The following is a 14,874-nucleotide window of genomic DNA, read 5'->3' on the forward strand; positions in this document are numbered from 1 at the left end:
AGTGCTATCCATACATTGTTTTTATTACCTAGACTGGTCTGAGGATAGTGGGAAAAAGGAACAGTTATAAGAGGTCAGCTAATACAGTAAGTGACAACTGTTATTTTACAAATTGTGCTGTGAAAGTAGTCCAACTGCACTGATTCCAGGTGTAGAAATGGCTCTGTGATAGATCATAAGGAAAAGTGGGGTGTATTAAAGAACTAGGCTTTCCAGTTTGGACAGCACTGGTGTGGGCAGAGCTCTGTTATATACTTGGAAGGAGAGTGTTTTCATCAGAACAGAGTTTGCGTCTTGTGAGGCTTTGAGTTATTCATTCAATGTGATTTTTTTAGCCAATGATACTACATGCAGGATTAGATACTGAGACAATTATAGAGATGAGTTAGGGGACTGCCCCATGGCCTAGTGGTTAGGTATGGCATGTTCTGCTTTGGTGGCCCGGGTTCAGTTCTTGGGCACAGACCTACACCACTCGTCAGTGGCCATGCTGTGGCGGTGACACACATACAAAATAGAGGATGACTGGCACAGATGTTAGTTCAGGGCGAATCTTGCTCAACAAAAGAAAAAAAAAAATAGTTGTTTTCCACAACAGCTGAACCAATTTACATTTCCACCAACAGAGTACTGTATTCAATACTGGCAATTTTCTGAGAGTAAATTTCAGGTACTCTCATCTCTCACACACACATGCACAAAAGGTAACTATGTGAGGAGAAGATATGTCAATTAGCTCAACTGTAGTAACCATTTCACCAGCTGTATACATATCAAATCATCTTGTTGTACTCCTTAAATATAGACAATTTTTATTTAAAAAATTAAGTGAAAGATCTCATTAAAACAAGATGAATTGGACATAATACTCACCATTCACCATTGAAGGAGACACAAATGAAAAAGCTTTCAGATCACAGCTGAGGAATTCTGTTTAATAGGAAGTCTTCTGAGAGGAGGTGCCATCTGTGCTCGTTAATGAAGTCTCAGGTAAACAATGGCACACTGATTCTGTGCATTATTTCCAGACATCCTTGGAAAACTCATACAGCTGTTACCAAGAATAACATCTTTTACAACATCCAATGCATTTAACCCCTGTATATCTTGGTAAACAAAGAAGCTCCTCCAGGTATTAGGTATTCATTTTTCAACAAATGTGTCGTCGATCACTTGATGTGTGTGGCACTATTATACGTACTGGAGATAGAGCTGGGGACATGATAAACGTTCTAGCAGGAGAGACAGATAACCAAAAAGAAATCGCATCATAATTTAATTTCAGATTCTGATGAACATTATGAGTAAGAAAAAGCAGAGTAAAGAGTTGGGGTCTGCTTTAGCTAGGCTCATCAGGGAACTGGCCCTGAAGAGAAGGCATGTGTGTTTAAACCTGAATGATGAAGAGGCAGGCAGGTGAGGGTGCGAGGAAGAGAATTCCACACAGTGCGAACCACGCATTGAAGGGTATACTTATATGGCCTTACTTTGTACTTTTGTGCTGATAGTTTTGAACTTTTAACTTTGGAATCAATTAACCTTAAAACTTTAGACACTTCAAAAAAGTTTTCTCCTAAGTCTTCTTTTTTGGACTGGCAGCTCTTCTACAAACAAAGGCAATTCTCTTTTGTACTAATTACTCTCTGTCTCTTAATCACTGACTAATTACCTCTATTTGAAACAGAAGTTTTCAGTGTTCACGTAGAAGTCAGTAGGAGTGCTGTCTGAATTATAGCTGCTGTTTTTTAGTGCATAATGTGCAACAGAAGAATTCAAGAAATGTCTGCCTTTCTTTTGTCCAAACTCAAGTATTTTGACAATTTTGCATTTCATTATTCATTCTGACTGATCCCATTTTGAAACCACTAGAATAATTACATTAAAATAATTCGCCCTAACTTGAAGCATAGGTGTCTAACATTGTATTTAAAATTAATGGTGACTATTTGTGATTTTCACAAGTTAGAAAACCAGCTTTCTGGGGAATGGGAAATCTGATCTATTGTATAGGAAAATGAAGAAAAGTAAATGGGACCCTATGAAGGTATTTTTTTTCTTTTTAGAGGAAGAGATTGGAGGTTAAGTGATATTTTTTAAAAAAATTTATTATTTATATTTAATCATAGTTTTCTCATTTCCAAGGTAAAGATTTGAATGTTCTGAATAAACAGATACCTCTCCTGTAAATAATATGCAATACTTAAATACATAGATATTTAAGGATTGTTGTTCTAATACAATATTGAGACCAAATATAAGCAAAACACATAGCCATAATCATACAATTATGAAATAATGAAAATCTATGATTGGAAAAATGTGTGGTATCGTATAATAAAAATATGTTTCTAATAATGAGTTTTATCTTCCTTCCCCCAATCTTACCAGTCCCAGAAGACTTTTTGAATTTGCAATAGCATTAGGCCAGATCAAGACTGAAATTCTGATAGGCTATCTGTGGGGTTACTTAAAACTGCCCCTAAATCCTCGTGTTTTCTCTGACACATGCCAACAATGCTACCTTAGAAACTTTGAAAACTGCTTAAACAAGCTATGCAGTTCAGGATTCCTTAAAACAGCTACCCTGGTACAGTCGCAGGAATCTCATATGATGTTTCCTAAACGTTGTTGATGTTTGCGATTCATTTATAAAAATCTATTTTTGTGGGAAGCGAGATCCCAGAGAGACCATTTGTTAGAGGGGCAATTGGGATTTAGAGGCAAATTGCCTCAAGTAAGGAAAACAGTACGATAGACTGGGTCAGGCTCAGTATCATGGCCTGGAAGGTTCTCTGGAAACAAACTGGTAAGTTGTGCTTAACTATACCTTGGCCACTCCTGTGACCACATGATTTAATAAGCTCCTGACCAACCTTTGGCTTACTTCCATTTTTGGAGAGCTTTCTGGTATAAGGCAACACATCCTGTCATTAAGGGCTCAGCCTGTTAGAAATGTTCTTGGCAGCAAACAATAGAGAAATGTGACAAACAAGAAAGGGGTTATTAGTCCCACACAATGAGTAGTGTAGGGTTATGGAGTCCAAGACTGAAACAGTGGCTCATGGCTGTGTTTAGGGATCCAGGGTTTTTCATCTTTCTATTCTTCCATCCTAGAGGGAAAACATGCTAGCTTGGGGTTCAGAGGCTTGTGGAGACTTGGAATGGACATTCTAGGGATTTTTGAGACTGTCAAAGGAAGATAGAAGGAGGAGATTCTGGAAAAACACTTGTCCTCCTGCTAGTTGAGTTCAAGACAGCGCGTTGCTTTGATATCTGAGATATTACTCGAGATGTGGCTGGGGCAGGTGAATCCTGGGGCATTCTATTTCATCTGTGCATTTTCTTTCTTTTTCAAATTAGTAGTTTTTCACTGTTAACAAAGGAAAAAATTAAACAGAGGCTAAGAACCGATTCCAGTAGGATGATTTTAACAGGCAAAGTGTCCCTAGTCTTTCTTCTTTGCTTTCTTCCTCCTCACCCTGCCCCCAGCACACCCACATTTCCAGTAAAACTTGAAAATACTAGGCAAAACCCCTCAACTGTTATAAATAATGGAATTAAAGTTGCCTACTTATAAAGATGAATTTTGGATCACTGTATAGAAGGTTAAAATTGATTTCTTATTACCTATTGTTAAGTAAACTGTGTGAGATGATAAAAAATTATTTTGTTACTTACCCTTTCATCTTTACCACTAATTTTTCCTTCATATAAAAGATGTTGGCCTTTTTCATATGTAATAATTACATTCCTAAAGAGGTAAAAACAACTGCTTTAACATCATTTCAAGAGAGGTAAAGATGGGCTGGCCCGGTGGCATAGTGGTTAAGTTAGTGTGCTCCAGTTTGGCAGCCCAGGATTTGCAGGTTTGGATCCAAGGTGCAGACTTGGCACCACTCATCAAGACATGCTGAGGCAGCGTCCCACATATAAAGTAGAGGAAGATTGGCACAGATGTTAGCTCAGGACCAATCTTCCTCAGCAATGAGAGAAGGATTGGCAGCAGATGTTAGCTCAGGGCTAATCTTCCTCAAAAAAAAAGAAAAAAGAGGTAAAGAGCCAAGCATGCTGCTGTTACTATTAACTAATGTTTATTGAGCCATTTACTATATTCCACATATCAAGGTAAAGACGTACTTTCATGTGATCTTTGTAACAACTCTCAGAAGTCCATATTATCACTAACATTGATTTACAGAGGAGAAAAGTTAGGTTTAGAGAGAGAGTGTAATGTGCCTTAATTATGAATCTGCCAAGATGTGGACCTCGATTTGAACCCAAGCATCTGGTCACAGAGCTCTGCCTCCTGAGATGAATAGCGAGTTCTATAATTGCTAGAATGTTTTCCCCCACTGCTGATACCAGTGCCCCTTCACCAGCAGTTTGTAGCACAGACATGTTTCATTCCATCTCTTAGCAATTCTCTAAGACAGAGTAATTATTAGGCCCTCAATTTGCATAGCATTTTATTTTCTCCTCTACTACTTATTATTATTATTCTTTAAAATTTTTATTAACTTGGTTAATACAACATCAAGACATCCCAGTTCTTGTGTTTTATAGCCAGGATGATGGATCACAAGAGCCATGCCTAGATTACAAATATTTTGCTGGTTTTAATGTCAGTGTTTCGTATGTGATAGATACACTGCAACAGTGTCTTTTTTTCTTCTTGCGTGGACTTCCATTGCAATTGAATTCTCAGAGTTTATTTTTTTCTTTTACAAATATAACCAGAACAAAGATAAGGAGGACTTTAAGTACTGCCCCAATGTAACTTTGTTACTGGCATGTTAGTTGTCTTCATCAGTTCCAGCTGCTATAACAAATTATCATAAATTTGGTGGTTTAATCAGCCAGTTTTATTTCTCACAGTTCTGAGGCTGGGAAGTCCAAGATCAAGGCACCACCAGTACAAGAGCCAGGTAACGCTGGTTCGTAGATGGACAGTGTCTTCACAGGCAGAGAGGGGGCCAGAGAGAGCTCTCTGGGAGCTCTTCTCTAAGGGCACTAATCCCATTCATGAGGGCTCCACCCTTAGGATTTAATTATCTCCCAAAGGCCCCACCTCTTTATACTATTACATAAAGGATTAGGAATCCAACATATGATTTTTTTGTGGGGGGGTCACAAATACGCAGTCCATAATATTAGTTTTAAGGTTTCTTTAGAGGAGATGGGCATTTTATTCATAACAATGTTAAACAAAAAAATCAGAGTTTCATTCTTGGGACTGGGTGTGCTTCTTTTGTCTGAATTCCTGTTTTTTCCTTGGCTTGAATTACATACAAAGGCATGGTTTTGTGATAGAAGAATATCATACAAACGATGTATGAGAAGCAGCTAGCGCAGTGGATGAGTGAGCAAGTGCTAGGGAGGAAGCTTGCTTGGTTTGATAACTGTTCCGCTTTTAATGATTGTGTCACCTCGGCAAGTTTTTTAATTGCTTTGTATCTTCAACTGAGTCATTTATAAAATAGACAAAAATGGTAACTACCAGACGGGTTGTTGCAAAAATTAAATTGTTTAATTGATGCAGAACATTTGGAGGAGTATGTGGCACAAAGTAATTGTGCAATAGACTCTCTCTATTATTATATGTAGAAAACCCAATTGTTGGCCTCTTGGTAAAGGTTAACCTTCCTGCCCTCTAGCAGCTTCTTGAGGTCATGTCTTAAATTAGGAGGAAATGATAGCCTTCCTGCTGGCCTATGTCTCACCATGCATCCCTACGATTTTCTTGTCCATTGGTTTACTTGGCAAGAATAGTACTTATAATCCAGAGTTTTCAAATCTTGTCTAAAATGTTCTTGGACTGCATTCCTGTAAGACTGTAATGTGTTGGATCAAGACGAAAATAGATCTTTCTAAGGCAACTGGGACAAAGAGGGTGCCCATATTCAAGGCAGTCTCTCTCTCACACTCTCATCCTGTCTTCTCTCTGCACATCTGCATCTGCTTCACTCTTCTTCCTCAGCTGACTGACTTTCTCTGGGTCTGAGGTCCCAGGAAAGAGGGCAGATCGGTACTCATGACACCCAAGTTTACGTGTTATATTGGGACATGTGGTGTAATTGTAATTCTGTCTCTTACTTTAATACCAGATTCTCAGAGGAGGCACTCTGGGTGGCACAGCTTGGTCAGGAGCCCAGTCAACTGAGTCAAGAGATAGTCACATTGCAAAAGAAAAAAGAAGCTGCTTTAAAACCTACCCTTACAGAATTTTGAGGGAGGGTAAAGTGAAGGCAGTTGTTTTGAGCTTAGCAAATAATATAAAGTGCTCTACTGCTATATGCAATAAATTATAAAAAACTTATTACCATGTTCTGATGCAATAGACATTCTCATGATGAAATGGTGAGAAACAGCTTAAAGTAGTTATGAACGTATAATCTATTCTGAGTCAATCTGAGTTTTCTTCTGACATTTTCTAAGTTTGTTTTATCTCCTGTTTGCTTTAAGCTCTTCTTATTTTTCGCTACATCGTTAGAAAAAAATCAGGGCCCCCATGGTAGCATTTACAGGAAATTAATTAATTTATTTGTAAGGAAAATTAGCCCTGAGCTAACATCTTCTGCCAATCTTTCTCTTTTTTGCTGAGGAAGATTGGCCCTGAGCTAACAACCGTGCCCAACTTCTTCTACTTTGTACGTGGGACTCCTGCCACAGCACGGCTTGTCAAGCCATGAGTAGGTCCGTGCCTGGGATCTGAACCGGCAAACTCCAGACCACTGAAGTGGAGTGTGACAACTTAGCTGCCATACCCCGGGCCAGCCCTGAAATTTATATATATATATATTTTTATTCACGTTATGATAGATTACAACCTTGTGAGATTTCAGTTGTACATTATTGTTAGTCATGTTGTGGGTACACCACTTCCCCCTTTGTGCCCTCCCCCCACCCCCCCTTTTCCCTGGTAACCACCGATCAGATCTCCTTGTCAATATATTAACTTCCACCTATGAGTGGAGTCATATAGAGTTCGTCTTTCTCTGACTGGCTTATTTCGCTTAACATAATACCCTCGCGGTCCATCCACGTTGCTGCGAATGGGCCAATTTTGTCTTTTTTTATGGCTGAGTAGTATTCCATTGTGTATATATACCACATCTTCTTTATCCAATCATCAGTTTCTGGCCATGTAGGTTGGTTCCACGTCTTGCCTATTGTAAATAATGCTGCGATGAACATAGGGGTGCAAGGGACTCTTGGGATTTCTGATTTCAGGTTCTTAGGATAGATACCCAGTCTGAAATTTGTATTTTTTGTATATGTGCTTGTTCAAAGTTTATTTAAATACTATGTCTTTATCAACAGCAATGCTATGGAGGTTTTGCTTCAATACACATGACAAAATGCCCACTGCTAGTTACTTCCATGATGTTTAGCAGCTACCTAATCTTGTTACAAACGCATGATTCATTTTTTTTTTTTTCTATTTGCTTTGCCTTGCTCTTTCTGCCTGTATCTTGACCCCTAATGTTCTTTGGAAGCTATTTCTGGGTTGGGCCTATGCTTGTACTAAAGGAAAAATATTTAAAATTGGTTTTGGTAGAAAGAGCAGCTGCTTGTTTGGTGTCTTTATCTGTTGGGATATAGGCAAGAAGGAGAAGAAACACACTTGGCAATTGAAGACTTTAGTACAGGGATTTTTTACAAAGGTAGAAAACATCAAGAGATAGTGCAGTAAGTACCTGAGAACATGAAAAGTCATTATCACCTCCAGGTGCGAAGTTGCAAGAAGAGGGAAGAGGTAATGGAGCCTGAAGAGAAAACTTTATGAGGAGGACCACCTAACCCCAGTGACCTGGCCGGAATGGAGCCAGGGGAATAAGGCAGAACTCTACTCCTCTCCTGCATTGTGATTTCATGCTAGTGCCACCATCTGAATGGAGCAAAACCCAGAGAGCAGGTGAACCAGTTGATGGAATTCATACAGGTCAGCTTTTTGGATAGAAAATAGAGTGGGGAAGGGTGAAGGGGATCTGGAGGGGCAAATAAAATACGTTCTGCCCAAGGTCTAATCAGAAAACCAATTGCATTCTTCTCTCTTGTGCCCACTTTCCTCACAATATTAAGTTGGCAGAAACATGAGTTACATTTAACCTACACAGATATTAGCCTCATTTAATAAATTACATAACTATATATGATAATTCTTACCTGATTATGTTAATTTTAGGCATTTGAATCTTCACAAGTGGAATCTACCCAATTCAGATATTTTCTAGATACGTTAGCTGGGATGATCCTTTAACTTCAGAATGTACACAGTTGTTAATGCACCAGGTTCGTTTTTGCCCACTGCCTGGAAAGCCCAACACTGAGATGACGAGACTGCGGTAGAGAGAGGGTTTTAATCACAAGGCAGCCATGTGAGGAAGCCAGAGCATGAGTCTCAAATCTGCTTCCTCGAAAATGGGGACTCTGGGATATTTATGGGGTAGGGGGCAAGGTGGTCTGAAATGTGGAGATAGATGATTGGAGGTGAGGAGAGGTGAGGTAGTTGATGATCTGCGCAAGCGCAGTCAGACTGTGCCTCTTCATAGGACGCATGTTCACAAAATGGCAGGGTCAGCATGATCTGAGGGTGGAGTTTTTAGTCTCTTGACATCAAAAGGCCACTTATTGAACATCTGTATGGGCCCAGTAGATGGGTTGTTGGTCTCAAATGGCCTGAAGTGGACAAGGGGTTCTAAGGATTTTAAAGCTATGTATTTCCCTCTAAGAACTTCTTTTGCTGCATTCCACAAATTTTATGTTGTATTTTATTATTATTCAATTTAAAATATTTTCTAATTTTTTAATGTTTTTCTTTTATCCATGAGTTATTTAGAAGGTTGTGATTTAATTTCCATATATTTAGGAGTGTCTACATATCTTATTGTTATTAATATGTAATTTAATACAATTGTGATCAGAGAATATACATTGTATGATTTCAGTATCTTGATAACTACAGACACATTTTTATGGCTGAATACATAGTTTACCTTGGTGAAAGTTCATGAGCACTTGAAAGAAGCATGCATTGTGCAGTTGGTTGTGTGTAGTGATCTATAAAAGACAATTAGATCTGGTTAATGATAGTGTTGTTCAAATCTTCTTTATTCTTATTATTTTTTTGTATATTTGTTCCATCAATTAATGAAATATATATGCTAAAATATACAACTATAAATGTGGAACTGTTTACCTCTCTCTTTAATTCTGTCAATTTTTGCTTCGTCTATTTGAAGTTCTGTTAGGAGCATACACATTTAGTCTTATCATGTGATCCCTCTACTATTACAAAATGTGCCTTTCTATGTATGTTTTTATCTTAAAGTCTTTTTGGTATTATATTAATATAACTAAGCCAGCTTTCTTCTGCTTAATCTTGGCATTATATATGTTTTTCTGTCTTCATCTTTTCAATCTGTCAATGTCTAAATTCAAAGTATTCTTATTTGAAAACATACTTTCTAATCTAGTCTGATAGTCTTAGACTTTTAATTGAAATGTTTATTCTATTTACATTTCATATAACTGATGTGTTTTGTTCAAGTCTCCCAACTTGGTATTAGTTGTATATCTATCCTACTTGTTCTTTGTTCTTCTATTCCTTTATTCTGCATTTTTCTTGGATAGCTTGAATATTATTAATATATTATTTTGTCTTCTATATTGTCTTTTAACAATACCTCTTTGTGTTTTTTTTTTGAAGTGTTACTTGTATCTTTAAGTTGAAGCAGTCTACCATTAAATAATAATGTACTAATGCATAAAAAGTTCAGATCCTTATAGTAGTATAACTTCATTTACTCTTCTTATTCATTCTTACAGAACTGGGGTTCAATCCAGTATTATTTATTTTCAGACTGAAGGTGTTTTGGGGTTTTTTCTTAGCATTTCCTTAGTAGAGATCTACTGAGCATGAATTCTCTCAGTTTTGTCATTCTGAGATTTTCTTTACTTACTTTTTGAAAGATATTTTCAATGGATATAAAATTTTAAACTGGTATTTTCTGTCTGCTAGCACTTTGAAAATTTATTTCCATTGTCTTATCTTCTTGCCTCCATTATTTTGGATAAATAAGTCATCGTTCATACTATTTTCCCCCTATAGATAGTGTGCCATTTTCTTCTGGGTGCTTTTAAGTTCTACATTTTGTGTTTTCATTATGATATGCTTGTCTGTCTTTTTTTTTAATTTTCTCTCATTGGGTTTGCTGAAAATTTTTGGATTTGAGGGTTGATATCATGTATAAATTTTTTAAAGTTGATAGGCTTTATCTCTTCAAATATTTCTTCTGTCACATTCTCTCTTTTCCTTATGGTATTTTAATTAAAAATATGTTGTTAGCATCTTTGATTTTATGCTACATATCTCAGATCTATATTTGATACAACAAAAAGTAAATGACAATAGAGACTGAAATAAGTTCTGTTTATCTCCACAAAGAAATACACTCCTTCTATAAATCATCTGCCAGACTGAGTGCTAAAAAGATGATTTGTAGTTTAGCAGGTTTTTTGAAGTTTTAGTTTGATTTATTTCAACATTGGCTTCAAATATTTTGAGACTTTCCTATGTACAATCTTTAGGTTCTAGGCACTGCTAAGATTCCAGAGATCTGCTTGTGCTTTACGGAGAAACTGCCAATTTTTGGAACTGCAGAATCTCTCTCCATGTATTACAGCCCAACTGCCAGATTTTTCATTTACTGGGACATTCTTTTTGCTCTCTCACTCTGTTCCCTATTTTATGTATCTCAAGGATCTCCTTAGCACTATTGCCACTCCCTCTACACTGAGCAAGTAGTGGCCCTGTAGTCTGTAACAGCCTCAAATGTCTAACAGGTGTTTTTCTTGGATCACTTGCCTTGACCTCCCTCTCTTATAGTTGAAAGCCTAGATTTTCCCAAGGAGTTTCTCTCATATTTCTCTCATATTTCTCATATTTCTTACTTACTCCCAAAGTCGAATGCCTAGGATGCCTTTAATGGATTTCTTCAACTCTGCTGTCCTGTGTCCTCTTGCTTCTGAGGGACACTTGCACTTGCACCTCAGGGGGAATGTCTCTCAGTTCTTCATCTCCATCCCTACTTTTAAAAACAGCTTTATTAATATTATATTTTTATATATTTATTCTATAATTATTATTTATTTTATTATACTATTAATTATTTTAGTTTATTTATTATATCATATATTTAATAATATAATATATAATTATTATTTAATAATATATATTTATATATTATTTTATATATATATAATATGATATATGTGTATGGGAGTAAAACCATAACCATCACCACAATCAAGATATCCATCACATCGGGGCTGGCCCCGTGGCCGAGTGGTTAAGTTCGCGCGCTCCGCTGCAGGCGGCCCAGTGTTTCGTTAGTTCGAATCCTGGGCATGGACATGGCACTGCTCATCAGACCACGTTGAGGCAGCGTCCCACATGCCACAACTAGAAGAACCCACAATGAAGAATACACAACTATGTACCGGGGGGCTTTGGGGAGAAAAAGGAAAAAATAAAATCTTTAAAAAAATAAAAAAAGATATCCATCACATCAAAGATTTCCTTGTACCCTCTGGTTTTTCCTATCTCATGCCCTTCCTTGACCCTCTACTCCTGTGTATAGACAACTACTAATTTACTTCTTATCACTATAGATTAGCTTACATTTTACAGAGATTTATGTACATGGAGTCGTGAAAATGTGCTATTCATTTCCTGGGGTCTAGCCTCTTTCACTCAGGAAAATTACTTTAAGAAATATTCATGTTGCTACACGTATAAATAGCTCTTTCTTTTTAACTGTTGATTAGAATTCAGTTGTGTGGAAACACTAAAATTTGTTTGTACATTCATCTGTAGCTGGAAATTTGAGTCGTTTCCAGTTTTTGGCTACCACAGATAAACCTACTCTGAACATTTGTATACATATCTTTCATATCTCTGTATAGACATGCTGTCATTTTTTTTTGATGGACATGTACACACACACATATGTCTGAGTCATTTGGTGGGTGTTTGTTTACCTTTATAAGAAATTGTCAAATTGTTTGCAAAAGATGTTGTACCATGGGGCTGGCCCCGTGGCCGAGTGGTTAAGTTCGTACGTTCCGCTGCAGGCGGCCCAGTGTTTCGTTGGTTCGAATCCTGGACGCGGACATGGCACTGCTCATCAGACCACGCTGAGGCAGCGTCCCACATGCCACAACTAGAAGGACCCACAACGAAGAATATACAACTATGTACCGGGGGGCTTTGGGGAGAAAAAGGAAAAAAAAATAAAATCTTTAAACACCTTGCCTTTAAAAAAAAAAAAAAAAAAAAAGATGTTGTACCATTTTCACCCACCATCAGTGTATGAGAGTGACAGTTCCTCCACATCCTCAATGAAAGCTGATGTGATCAGCCTTTTTAATTTTAGCCAATTTAATAGGTATGTAGTTATATCTCATCATGGTTTTAGTTTGCTTTTCCCTAAAGACTAATGATGTTGAACATCTTTTCATGTTCTTATTTGCTTACCATTTCCTTGGTAAAGTAATTTTTGCTCATTTTATTATTATTCTGTTCATTTTCTTATCATTGGGTTTTAATGATTGTTACATATTCTGGAAAAAAAGTAATTTAGCGGCTATGTGATTTGAAAATATTGTCTTCAAATTTGTGTCATATCTTTTTGTTCTCTTAAGAGTGTGTGTTTTTTTTTTTAAAGATTTTATTTTTCCTTTTTCTCCCCAAAGCCCCCCAGTACATAGTTGTGTATTTTCACTTGTGGGTCCTTCTAGTTGTGGCATGTGGGATGCCACCTCAGCATGGCCTGACGAGTGGTGCCATGTCCACACCCAGGATTGGAACTAGTCAAACCCTGGGCCGCTGAAGCGGAGCCCGTGAACTTAACCACTCGGCCATGGGGCCGGCCTCTTAAGAGTGTGGTTTTTAAGAGTGGAAGTTCTTAGCTTTGATGTTCAATTTTTCAACTTTTTCCTTTATGGATTTACTTCTGTTGCTGTATATAGGAAATCTTAGCCTATTGAAAAGTCATAATGATTTTATCCAGTATTTTTTTTTAAGAAATCTTATGGTTTTGGGTATTACATTTAAGTCTATGGTTGTTTTTGAATGAACTTTTGTATCTAGTATAAGATATGGATTGAAGATTATATTTTTGCTCATCGATATCCAGTTCTTCCAGTACCACATGTTGAAAAGACAATCCTTTCTCCCCTTAATTACCTTTGTACCTCTATCAAAGATCATTTGACTATATATGTGTGGGCCTATTTCTGGGCTCTCTGTTCTGTTTCATTTATTTATTTCTCTATCCTTACACCAATATCACACTGGCTTGATTACTGTAGCTTTATAACAAGTCTTGAAACTAAGTAGCTTAAATGTTTCAACTTTGTTTTGTCTTTTGTGTTTTTATTTCTGAAGCTATTTTGTCTATTCTGGGTCCTTTGCATTTCTGTGAATTTTAAAATCAGCTTCTCAATTTCTAGGGGAAAAAAAAACCCTGCTGGATTTCATTGTATTCATAGATCACTATGTGGAGAACCAGTGTCCAAGAAATCTTGAGTGTTCTGACCCATGAACACATTATAGCACTCTGTTTCTTTATGTTGTCTTCAACTACTCTTAGAAATGTCCTATAATTTTCAATGTCCTGATCCTGCATATTTTATAAGATTTATCTTTATTTATTCAATAACTTTTGATCCTACTGAAATGGTAATGTTTTCCACATTTTGATTTCTAATTGTTCATTGTCAGTGTAGAAATAAAATTGATTTTCATACGTTGATCTGATATCCTCTCACATTGCTAAACTCACTGATGATTTTTCATAGCTTTTTTGTAGATTCTTTAGAGTCTTCTAAACATAATGTTGGTATACCAAAACATTTCATTTATACTCCTTCCTTTCAAGCTCAATGACTTTTATTGCGTTTTCTTGGTGTATTGCTTTGGTTAGGACCTTCTGTGCCATGCTACATAGAAGTAGTGAGAGTGGACACTTTTGCCTGGTGCCTGACTGTAGGGGGAAGAATTCAGTCATTCACCATTAAGTATGATATTAGCTATAAGGTTTTCATAATTGCTTCGTATCAGGCCAAGGAAGCTCCTTCAACTCAGTTTGCTAAAAGATGCTAAAAGTTTTTGTCATGAATTGACTTTGAATTTGTCGCAGGGTTTTTATGCACATACTGAGATAATCATATGATTTTTATTCTTTAGTCTATTGATATTATACATTACTACCTTGATTGATTTTCAAATGTTGAACCAACCTTTTATTCTTGGGATAAATCCCTCTTTGTCATTAGGTATTGTATTTTCAGATGCTTTTGGATTCCAGTTGTTATTATTTTGTTGAGAATTTTTCATCTATTCATGGGGTATATGATATGTTATTTTCTTTTCTCTCAATGTCTTTTTCTAGTTTTGATATTAGGTCAATTGTGGCCTCATAAAATGAGTAGGGAAGTGTTTCTTTCACTTCAATATTCTGTACTCCATTGTGTAGAATTGGTATTGATTCCTCCTTAGAGAATGTTTGGCAGAATTTGTCAATGAAATTATTTATTCTAAAGTTTTCATAGTTGAAAAGTTTTTACTCACAAATTCTATTTCTTTCCAGTGTATGTAGTACTCTGGATGCTTTTAGGAATTTTCTTCATTTTAAGATTTTTTTTTCACTCATGAGAAATGCCTTTATGATGTGCCTTGTATGATTTTCTTCAAGTTTCTTATATTTGGAGTTCATCAAATTGATTGGACATATGGGTTTGTTGTTTTCACCAAGTTTGGGAAACTTTAACCTATCTTTACTTCAAAGATTATTTCTCTTTCTTCTCCTT

General features: G+C 36.6%; 1 long non-coding RNA gene across 2 annotated transcripts in view; it reads right to left on the bottom strand.

The window, feature by feature from the left end:
* LOC139074169 (uncharacterized) overlaps positions 1–14,874 on the bottom strand; it is a 73,366-nt gene that overhangs the window by 6,325 nt on the left and 52,167 nt on the right. Inside the window, exons 1-3 of one of the 2 annotated variants that reach the window (XR_011523704.1) lie at positions 8,167–8,729; positions 3,679–3,751; positions 874–3,370 (exon numbers count right to left, since the gene is read on the bottom strand). This is a non-coding gene — a long non-coding RNA (uncharacterized lncRNA). Of the gene's footprint in view, positions 1–873; positions 3,371–3,678; positions 3,752–8,166; positions 8,730–14,874 lie in introns of those variants that run through there. The other variant, XR_011523703.1, reaches the window with a different exon arrangement.

This window comes from Equus przewalskii, chromosome 1 (assembly GCF_037783145.1).
Source record: "Equus przewalskii isolate Varuska chromosome 1, EquPr2, whole genome shotgun sequence".
Taxonomy (NCBI): Eukaryota; Metazoa; Chordata; class Mammalia; order Perissodactyla; family Equidae; genus Equus; species Equus przewalskii.